We start from the raw sequence: 12,343 nt of genomic DNA, 5'->3' as shown, positions 1-12,343 counted from the left end.
TATTCATGACTGGAAAGTCACAAATTAATTATGGTTGTTAGCAGAAAGAAGCAGGTTTCATCCAATCACTCCTCACCATGGAGCTTGTTCATTCTGCCTAACTATTTGATAGCAGTGAACTGATGCACAGATCAACGTCTGTGGAATATGTTTTCCTTATGGTCTGCTCTATGAAATGAGGGAAATTTTAATTGATCTGAGTATGCATTGTGCTTGTTTAAAAAATAAATTTAGGGCATTGTCTTTGAATTAGGGAAGGAAGCAAGATTCCTATTCCTAGATCTAGGGCTGTATGCTGGGAAGCATGTGTATGAACATTAGAATCCAATCTACACCTATTTGCTTTCAAAAGCCCTGCCAGTATCCATGGCTCATCCAGGACCCCTGAAAAGCCAGTTTAATTTCCATAAAAAATCAGAACTCAGCCCTGGCTGTAAATATGGCCATGATGTTGGACAATAGTAATATGGGATTAAAGCAATCATCAATTTTTATTTTATGCATTCATGGGATGGTGTCGCTGGCTAGGCCAGCATTTATTGCCCTTGTTCACATTGCCATGGGTGGAGTCTCATGTAGGCCAGACCAGATAAGAACAGATTTCCTTCCCTAAAGGACATTAGTGAACCTGATGGATTTTTCTGACAATTAGCAATGGTTTCACAGTCATCAGATTTTTAATGCCAGTTTTTTCTTATTGTATCAAATTTCACCATCTGCAGTGGTGGGATTTGAACCTGGTTCACAAGATCATTACCCTGGGTGGCTGGGATACTCGTCCAGTGCCTATGCTACTGCCTCCCTCTAGCCATGGTCCCAATAGGCATCTCTCTCCATTAGAGAGGCATAATTTTAGCAACTCGTAGCTTGAGGGGCTGTACAATCAGAATCCCCTCCAACTGGGAACTTTATGGAATAAAAAAATCCAGACCCAGGGCCACGTTTTGACCTCCTCTTTGGAACTAAAACATACAAAAGTCCAGCTGCACGTAACACGGCTGGGCAGTAAGGGGTTAATTTGGACATTCCGTTAAAAACAGTGGCTCATCAAAAGGGTTTGGACATTGACTGATTACTTTCAGACTACTTATGGTAGCGGGGAAATGCCATTACCTGCCATTGACTAATGCAATTAAGAGTCTGATCATCCAACACAATGGCACAAGGAATACATCAATACAATATACTGAAGATAATGTCCTGAAGGTGTGCACCGCAAACAATAGCCGCACTGCCAGATTCCAGTACTATGATTGGCTCCTCTCTCGGAGAGGAATAGGGTCATTCAAATCCTCATCGAGCCAGGTGCTGTTACTGTGTTGCCTCAAACAGCAGGAGAATTCATACAATAAAAACTGATATTCATCTGGGATATGTCTCCCATGGAAAAACCCTGTATTGCTTCAACCAGCAAGATTTGATCACATTCGTTGGGACTATGCTAGCTAGCAGACATTGGAACAGCAGGAACAACAGGAAATATGTCTTGATATGACTAAGCTAAATTATTATAAAAACAGCATATCAGTTTCTTTGCTGCAGTCGGAAGAAGGGTCAGGGCCTACAATCAACACCAGATGGACCAGCCATGTTGGGGATTGTAAGTGGTTTTAGCCAAATTGTAGTGATATTGGTCTGAGGGTTTTGGGACAAGACCTGGTGTTTTGCCTGTATTTTGTAAGTTCAAACTGAGTCATGGTGACTTTGTGGTGGGTTAGCTGAGAATTATGGTGTCAATTTCAGCTGACCGCAGGGGGTTTTTGTACTGAGGGCGGGCTGCTTTAATTTTGGGGTTTCCCTGTGTTATTTTAACTAATTGTAGAAGTATCTGTATCAGGGACATTAGTGGGTTCAATCAAACATTAAAGTCTTGGTTGAGCCAAAACACCATCTGTGCAATTTTGTTCTTTATAAGCCCAAAAGCCCTTTAAAGGGGGCAACAGGAACCCCAACAGGGTGCCACTCCACAAGCACAAGGCAAGGCTTCCTTGAACTACCAGAGCCAGTATGTGGATTGAACCCACATTGTTGGCATCATTCTGCATCACACTCCAGGCAACTGAACTAACTGACCCCTACTTAAAGCTATAATACACCCGGAAAGCCGTGAGATCAGTAGAGAGAATACTTGCAACCAATGCAGGTCAAATTCACTTGTTACCTAACCTCCCCTTGGCTATTACTCTCTGGTGAATTGCCATTAAAGGTGCTGAATAAGGACAATTTTTTAAAACATACGAGCTTGCAACTGTATAGTTTAAATCATGGGGAAACTTCTTGTGCATCCCCAATTTTCACTGGCAGTGGTGCCTTCAGCCTAGGCCCTAAGCTCTGGAGTTCCATCCTTACATCTCTCTGCCCCTCATACTCTTTCTTCTCCTCTAAAATGCTGCCTAAAACTTACTACTTTGACCAAGTTGTTGGTAATTGGTCCTAATATTTGTGGTTGTCAAATTTTGTTTTGAAAGCAGCCCTGTGAAGTGTCCTGAGGCTTTCTTTTACGTTAGAAGCAACTTGCAAGTTGTTGCTGATTGTGAAAATACCACCAGCATAAATGCCACTGTTTCTTTTAGAAATAAGGAGTCCACTTAATTGCTCTTTTCCACCTATTTTCTAGGTTCAACATCTGATGTAGCTCTTGGAAATGAATAATGTAGGAAAGGTACATTATGTATTTGGTTGTCCTTTTATTGCTGCTATATGGGTTAAATATGTTTATATATGTATGTGAGCAAAGCAGAACGAAAGAATTTCCTGATCTAACAAATGGTAGTTCTGCCACGGTTTCCATCATTCCTGCTGGTGTTAAAGGTATGTTGTGTGGAGAAGCGAAGCCTTGAAGAGCTTTGCAGGTTTTTTTCTCTTTTTGAGCATGTGGTTATTGGAACATATTTAGAAAGCAGAAAAGTAATCGAGTCTGAAACCCCCTTTAACTCTGACTGTTAACAAAGTGCTTACACAAGGCAGAATACAAAAATTCTTAAAGAAATGTTCTGCCAAGTGACTCTTTGAATACAAATTTCCACTCCACCTAAAGGAACAAATGGGCATCTAAGTGCTACAGATGGAGAGCAGCGCTATTTAACAAGTGAATGTAAAATTTTTGATGGGTGTTGCTTTTAATTGTGGAAGGTGATAGACTGGAGAAGCTGGGGTTGTTTTCCTTAGAGGAGAGAAGGTTGAGGAGATTTGATTGGGGTGTTTAAAATCATGACAAGTTTCAATAGTTAATGAAGGTAAATTGTTTTCACTGGTTGAAGGGTCGCTAACCAGAGGAAAAAAAATTAAGATGTTTAGCAAAAGAACCTGAGGCAACACAAGAGAAAGATATTTTTATGTAACAAATGGTTTGGATTTGGAATGCACTGCTTGATATGGTGGTGGAAGCAAATTTAATACCTTTCACAAGGGCATTGGATAAATACTTCAAGGGAAATAAAATGCAGAATTTGTGGTGGGGGTCTGAACCTAATTGGATTACTCTCTGAAAGAGCCAATTCTGACTCAATGTACTGAATGGACCTCTTCCTGTGCTTTAATATTAGATAATTCTAAGGCATGCTTAGCAGACCTGCACAACATTCAAACAGCCCACACCCATCGTTGTCATTAAATCTGTCTCTAGGCCTAGGCACACCTATGTAGCAATGAATAAGATCAATTGATGCTACAGACTACAGTTTATCAGGGAGATTCCTCAATTGCTACCTTTGCTATCTTTGAGGCTCACATAGGGATCAAGTAACTGCAGTATCAGCCAATGTATTGTCTATGCATTTAACACCCTCCATTATTTCCCAAGGTATAGCAAGTTTTTGGCATCCATCTGGCCCTCTAGGTAACAGGTTGCTGCTTGTCCTCTGGTAGCACCCATTGCTTCTCTTCACCTCTGTGCTGTGACTCACCTGACACTGCCCCTCAAGTTCACTATCTGTACTCTGTGGGATATGTGCAATTGCTGGAGCTGCTTGCAAATGTTCATAAGAGACAGGGCTTTACCACACCTTCAATGACAGATGGGGAACAGATGTCAGAATTTGGCCCCAAAAGACACCTTCAACAGAGCTTGCAAGGCAAATTACTGAGCTTTATTTTTGTAATTGTGTGAGAAGAGGCATAAGATATAACAGGAGCAGGATGGTACTACCCCTGTGCTTGCCCTTCCCTGTCTATCCCAATATCCTGTGAGGCAAAAAGATCCAGGATCACCTCCTCCAAGGGAGACAAAGGCTTGTTATTTCTGGCCTATCTTACCTCCACATCTCTCGACATGTTCCACAGTTATTAAATTATCAGATTGCTTATCTGTCATCCAGTACTGGATGAGCAGAAATTTCCTCCAATTAACTATTGCTAGGACTGAATCAATTGTTTTCAGACTCCACTCCAAACTCTGTTCCCTAGCTACCAACTCCATCCCTCTCCATGTTAACTGCCTGAGATTTAGCCAGTCTGTTCGCAACCTTGATGTCACATTTGATCCTGAGCTGGGCTTCTGCCCTCCTCGTCATGCCATCACTAAGACTGCCTATTTCCACCGTTATAACATCACTTGACATTCTCAGCACATCTGCTCCTGAAATCTTTATCAATGCCTTTGTTTCCTCTAGACTCAGCTATTCCAACACATTCCTGGCTGGTCTCCTACTTTCTACTCTCCATAAACTTGAGGTCATCCAAAGTTCTGCTGCCCATGACTTAACTCATAGCAAGTCCTGTTCCCCTATCAGATATGTGCTTGCTAACCTATTATTGGCTCCCAATCAAGCAACAACTTGATTCCTAAAATTCTCATCCTAGTTTTCATAAGAATATAAGAACTAGGAGCAAGAGGAGGCAACTCAGCCCCTCGAGCCTGCCCCGCCATTCAATCTCATTTCAGCCTCAACTCCAATTTCCTGCCCTCTCCCCATAACCTTTCAACCCGTTACTAATTAAAAATCTGTCTATCTCCTCCTCAAATTTATTCAGCGTCATAGCATCCACTGCACTCTGAGGTAGTGAATTCCACAGATTCATGACCCTTTGAGAAAAGTAATTCCTCCTCATCTCTGATTTAAATCTTCCACCCTTAGCCTAAAACTATGGCCTCTCGTTCTAGAATGCCCCACAAGGGGAAACATCCGCTCCACGTCTACTTTGTCTATCCCTTTAGCATCTTATATACTTCAATTAGATCTCCTCTCATCCATCTAAACTATAGCTAGTATAGGCCTAAGCTGCTCAATCTCTCTTCATAAGACAAGCCCCGCATCTCTGGAATCAATCTAGTGAACCTCCTCTGAACCACCTCCAATGCAACTGCATCCTTCCTCAAGTAAGGGGACCAAAACTGTGCACAGTACTCCAGGTGCGGTCTCACCAATGTCTTGTACAGTTGCAACAACACTTCCCTATTTTTATACTCTATTCCTTTAGCAATAAATGCCAAAATTCCATTTGCTTTCCTTATTACCTGCTGTACCTGCATACTAGCTTTCAGCGATTCATGCACAAGGACACCCAGATCCCTCTGCACTGAAGCATTCTGAAGTTTCTCTCCATTTAAATAATAAGTCACCTTTTTATTCTTCTGACCAAAATGGATAACCTCACACTTATCCACGTTAAACTCCACCTGCCAAATTTTGGCCCATTCACCTAACCCGTCCATATCCGTTTGTAAATCTCTTATTTCTTCATTGCAACTTACTTTCCCACCTATTTTGGTGTCATCTGCAAATTTAGATATGGTACCTTCTACCCCTGAATCCAAATCATTAATATAGATTGTAGATAGTTGGGGCCCAAGGACCCAACCCTGTGGCACCCCACTAGTTACAGCTTGCCATCCAGAAAAAGACGTATTTATCCTGACTCTCTGCTTTCTGTTGGTTAGCCAATCCTCTATCCAAGCTAATATATTACCCCTAACTCCGTGTGATCTTATCTTGTGTATTAATCTTTTCTGCGGCACCTTATCAAAGGCCTTCTGGAAGTCCAGATATACTATATCTACAGGATCCCCATTATCCACTTTGCTTGTCACATCTTCAAAGAACTCTAGCAAATTAGTCAACACAATTTACTCTTCATAAAACCATGCTGACTCTGATGGATTGCATTTTGACTTTCCAAATGCCCCATTATTCCTTCCTTCATAATGGATTCCAACAATTTCCAAATGACAAACGTTAAACTAACTGGTCTATAATTTCCTACTTTCTGCCTCCCCCCACCTTTTTGAATAAGGGCGTTATATTAGCATTTTTCCAATCCACTGGAACCCTTCCAGAATCCAGGGAATTTTGGAATATTATAGCCAATGCACTCACTATCTCTGCTGCCACTTCCTTTAAGACCCTGGGATGTAGGCCATCAGGTCCTGGGGACTTGTCACCTTTAATCCCAATAGTTTGCTCAGTACTTTTTCTCTAGTGATAGTGATTGTTCTAAGTTCCTCCTTCTCTATATCTTCTGCACTACCTGTTACTATTGGGGCAGTACTAGTGTCCTCCACCATGAAAACTGAGGCAAAATATTGATCAAGCGTCTCTGCCATTTCTGTGTTCCCCATTATTAACTCCCCAGTCCCATCCTCCAAGGGACCAACATTCACTTTAGCTACTCTCTTTCCTTTTATATACTTGTAGAAGCTTTTGCTATCAGCTTTTACATTTTGCGCTAGTTTCCTTTCATAATTTACCTTTGCTCTTTTTATTATTTTTTTAGTAACCCTTTGTTGATCTTTAAAAGTTTCCCAATCTTCCAGCCTGCCACCGACCTTTGCAATTTGGTATGCCTTAATTTTTGCCTTTATGTTATCTTTAACTTCCTTGCTTAGTCATGGATGCTTTTTCCCCCTCTTACCATCTTTCTTCCTCTTTGGAATATATTTTACTTGGGAGGAATTGAATATCTCCTTAAATATCTGCCACTGTTCATCAACTGTCCTACCTTGTAGTCTTCCTGCCAATCCACTAGGCCCAAATCTGCCCTCATGCCTATGTAGTTACCTTTGTTTAACTCCAGAACACTAGTGTGGGACTCAAGTTTCTTGCTCTCAAACTGAACTTGAAATTCTAGCATGCTATGATCACTCTTCCCTGGAGGATCCTTTACTATGAGATCATTAATTAATCTCATCTCATTACACAAAACCAAATCCAGAATAGCCTGCTCCCTGGTTAGTTCCACAACATATTGCTCCAAGAAACAATCCCTACTACACTCTATGAACTCTCCCTTGAGGCTACCCTTGCCAATTTCATTAGTCCAGTCTATATGCATATTAAAATCACCCATGATTATTGCCGTGCCTTTCTTACATGCTCCCAGTATTTCCTGGTTTATACTGTGCCCTACTGCTGAACTACTGTTTGGGAACCTATAGATTACTCCCACCAGGGACTTCTTTCCCTTGCTATTTCTTATTTCTACCCAGACTGACTCTACGTCTTGCTCTCCAGTGCCTATATCATTCCTCACTATAGCACTGATCTCTTCCTTTGCTAACAAAGCTACACCACCTCCTTTTCCTTCCTGCTTATCCTTCCGAAACATTGAGTACCCTTGGATATTCAACTCCCAAGCCTGTTCTCCCTATAACCACGTCTCAGTAATCGCCACCAAGTCATACCTATTTATCTCTATTTGTGCTGTTAACTCATTAGTTTTATTCCAAATGCTACGCACATTCAGATACAAAGCCTTTAAGTTTGCCCTGTTGTCAATTTTCCCTACTCTTATATGATTCTTTGGTGCAATATGGCGTTCAAACACTCTGTCCTTTCCTTTCACTTTTTGGTAACAATCAGCCTTGTCACTAACCTGCACTCTTACCCTCTCCTTAAACTTTGAGTTTTTATATTTCCATGCAACTGAACCCTCCCCCCAACTATTTTTTTTAAAGCCCTATCTACAACCCTAGTTATGCAATTCGCCAGGACACCGGTCCCAGCATGATTCAAGTGGAGCCTGTCCGAATGGAATAGCTCCCTCTTTCCCCAGTACTGGTGCCAATGACCCATGAATTTGAACCCATTTCTCCCACACCAATCTTTGAGCCATGCATTTACCTCTTTAATCTTATTGACCCTGTGCCAATTAGCTCGTGGCTCAGGTAGTAATCCGGAGATTATTACCTTTTTGATTCTAATCCTTCCATTGTCTTACTTCTTCCTATCTCCGTAATCTCCTCCAACCCCACAACCCTCTGAGATATCTGTGCTCCTCTAATTAAGGCATCTTGTGCATTCTCAATTATAATTGATCCACCATTGGTGGCCATGCCTTCGATTGCCTAAGCCCCAAGCTCTGGAATTCCCTTCCTTCACCTCTCCGCCTCTCAACTTCACTTCTTTAAGACACTTCTTAAATCATACCTCTTTGACCAAGGTTTAGGTCATCTGACCTAATATCTTCTTATGTGGCTTGGTGTCATACTTTGTTTTACAATGCTCCTATGAAGCATCTTGGGATGTTTTATTACATTAAAAGTGCAATAAAGATACAAGTTGTCGTCTCTCCTCTAGTTCAGACCTTGTGTCTCGTCATGTTATATAAACATAAATGTAAGAAATTGCGGTCTTTAATGAATAGGTATTTTCTGCCTTTTAATGAGATTAGCTAAACAGCATTGATTCTCTCTGGAAAGAGAATGTTGACATTCGTCTTCTGAACTCCCTTATATGCATAAGTGTTTAGAAAGGGCCAAGATATGACCCTCAGCGTGATATAAACTAAAAACTGACCTCAAGCAGGATGACGAATAGGGCAGGTGGTAACCACCCTCACGTTTTGAGTACCTGTCCTGTATCCATTGGTCAGAATAGTTAGATGATTTTTAAAACATCTGTTCATGGGATGTGGGCATCGCTGGATAGGCCAGCATTTATTGCCCATCTCTAATTGCCTTTGTTCAAAGGGCTTTTTTTTTTAAAGAGTCAACCACATTGCTTTGGGTCTTGAGTCACATGTAGGCCAGACCAGGTAAGGATGGCAAATTTCATTCCCTAAAGGGCATTAGTAACCAGATGGGTTTTTAACAACAAATGGCAATGATTTCATGGTCATCATCAAACTTTTAATTCCAGGTTTTGTTTTATTGAATTCAAATTCCACCATCTGCTGTGTTGGGATTCAAACCAGACTCCCTGGAGCATTACCCTGGGTCTCTGAAACACTGGTCCAGTGACAATATCACAATGCCCCCAGGCTTTTGTTTCTGTTGATTTTTAAAACGATTTGTTTAAATATTGAATCCTGCCACTGTCACTTTCTGGGGAGGGGAGTTATGGATCCTAATGATTGACATTGAGTAAGCTACCAGCCCCCCAATAAAGGTTGTATTATAAGTTCTTGTTGGACAGCTGCATTCTTCAGATGGAAGATGGACCAGTGGAGGAGGAGGGGGAGGATGGTGAGATCAGCACATTCTGTGCCAACTACTTATCAGCCGTCTGGAACCAATAAAGCACAACTGTAACGGGTCGTATACTTTTTCTGTCTAATTAGCTAATGTATCATATCTAAACTGTTGCATCTTAATTAACTTAACCATCTTAAAATTACTTATGACTAGTCGACTGCCTGTTTAGGTATCTGTGTCCCCTGAACCCTCAAAATCTTACCTAAATGTAGTTTTGTGAGATGCCATAAGTTGAAGGACACTCTTGACAGTCATGAGTCCAACCTGCAGCTCATCCTTTTGTGTCAGTAACTGACCGTGAATCACGCAGATAGCTTGTGTTACAATCCGTTACTGTGATCCCTTTTATGGTGTTAACGCATCAATGTTTTCAGTTGTAAGTACAGCTTTTCAGCCACATTAGCATGTAGGTTAATCTATGAAAGAGTTCTAAGGCTGTCTAAGGGCTTTGAGTTGGCCAGTGGTAAATGTGTAGTTAGTAGGGCATATATCCTTGAGCTATTGAGCTGGTATGTGGTGTACTGTTAGCTAGCCATACTTTTTGGCAGCTTTCTTGTGATCTGCCCTCTTGCACATCTGTTTAATGATCTTCCCCTTGGTTCCTGGAACTCTGGGAGTTTACTTGGACCTGATTCGGTGACCCTCAACTTAATTCTTGAAGCAAATGTGTGCTTCCCAGCCAAGAATTTCTGATCCATTTATTTTAAATGGGGTAATGCCGGAGTCGAAATAACTTACATTGAAAAACATAGGCTCATGGTGCAATTATTTTGAACTGGTTCAAGGTTCATTTAAGAAATAACGCGGAATTCTCCCAGTCCAGGTTAATTGTTGCGGGTGTCCCTCTGAAATAACAATTCAGATGCTTCTCCAAATATCTAATGGGACAAATACACATTGCAGTGCTATTACACATATTAAATGCTGGGGCAGTGCTAAGGAAGGTTCACTTACCTCCATTCTGCCCCACCCACTATCCGGCAGTGCCACATCTGATCAGGGAATGCTTTGATGATGGACACCCAGAATTTTTCAGCATTCCCATTTTCAGAGCAGAAGAGAAACCACAAATAATGAAACACAAAACCCACTTGGAAAAAGATAACTAAAGCTGTTTATAATTCACAGTATTCAGTATCGTAAATATATGGATAAATGGATTGTAAAGAAAGGTGACTTTGTCATTGAGCTGAGTGTTACTGAGAGAATGTTTGAGCATGGCTGTGAATTAGCATAGCTGTCAGGATTTTAATGTATTTGCAGCCTAGCGTAGGAATCTATTTCTTCAGCATGGTCATAAACCTCAGAGAAACAAGAGCATCTTGCTAAATTCCTCTGAGAAATAAGTGCCATGCTGAATTTCAATATGAACTGTTAGCATAACTATGAATCTCAAGAAAAATGAGATTGTGCATCTTTACAAAATATGAGCGCGAAATAAGAGAGCTGAATCCATGTGAAAAACGTACCTCATAGTGATTGTCCAGGTTAAGGGTTCAATCTGTACTGAATTTGCTGATTTCACTGATGGCAGCAGTGTAGGAGTTGCAGTTGGCATCATTACTCTTGGTCCATTAGAGTGAAAGAATCTGTCACGGTTCCGGTAACTGATCACTATTGGTGACACCTACTAGACTGTGCATGTTGTCATGACCAGAATTTATGGGTCGTAATTTCTGAGCTCCCCAGTATTGGATTGGGAGGTACCCCAAAGTTACACTGGGGAACCTCACAGGTAAGGGTTTGCATGGCAATTTCCCAGAAGCGCAAACTTCGGGTGGTTCCGACAGGGTTATAACAATAGTTACTCAGAAAAAGTTAGAAAACCCTTTCTCACTTCTTGGTAACTATTGAAAAGACCCTCACCAACTCCACTCTACAGGACTCGCCGCACACCCCAACCCCCCATGGGACTCCCCTACACCTACCCCCTCCAACTAGCCATCCACCATGGTGTTCCCCAACCACATCCCCAATAACCCAATGGATTCCACCGCCCCTCACCTGCATGGGACTCCTCCCGCCTCAGAAGTCCAAATTTCATTCCCCAAGCCCCCCCTCAACCTCCGACCCACCTATCCCCCCCATCCCCGACATCCCACCCTGACCACTGACCCCTCCAACCTCAGACCTTTGACCTCTGAACCCCCCACCCCTGCTGTCTCTTGACCATCACCCTGCCGAGCTCCAACCCCCCTGACTTCCGATTCCCCCTCCTCCCTCTTCCCTCCACCCTGACCTCTGATCCCTGACCCCCTCCAACACCCCCCCCCAAATTCCCCCCAACAAGATCTGACCCCTCCAACCTCCAAACATCCTCTGACCTGTTTATTACCTTGGCTGCTTGGATAACTTGCAGCTAGTTCAACTGACTTTCAGTGGAACTCCGTCTGCAAGCAGCTTCTAGTTGATTTTAAAAGCAGACAGGAAACATGGCTGACTCATCATGTGACCTTTAACAAGTTTGAAGTCCTTTTTTCAAGTAAGGTGGGTAGTTGGGTTGATTTATACACCTTGTGTTGTGGGTTTCACATCCTTGAGACAGCCAGTGTCTTTGCGTTTGGCACCTTCAATTTGTTAATACCCTTTCAGATTAACTTCAGGAAAGGCCATTGGTCCAACATCAGTCTGGAAAGTTCCTTTTGTTCCCTATTGAGACTGGGGAGTGGTTTCAATCCACAAAAGAAATCAGGTGACCATCTTTTGCAGTCTTTTGTGTTCGCTTTTAAAATGTAAAGGTTAGTTTGAAGTTCAGAACATACTGGGGTATGATGGTGTGCATGGATATTGGTTGAGGGCAGAATGGGTCTTTGCTGTGAAACTCTACCATAGTCACCAGCCTGCCAGCGCTCACTGTCTGGTGAAGTTTGTAAAATCTGAATAATATGACTAATCCAGTGAGAGAATGGTGGAGAACTGGATGCATCATTCACT

This window comes from Cetorhinus maximus, chromosome 22 (assembly GCF_964194155.1).
Source record: "Cetorhinus maximus chromosome 22, sCetMax3.hap1.1, whole genome shotgun sequence".
Lineage (NCBI taxonomy): Eukaryota > Metazoa > Chordata > Chondrichthyes > Lamniformes > Cetorhinidae > Cetorhinus > Cetorhinus maximus.
Note: the sequence above shows the minus strand (reverse complement) of the source record.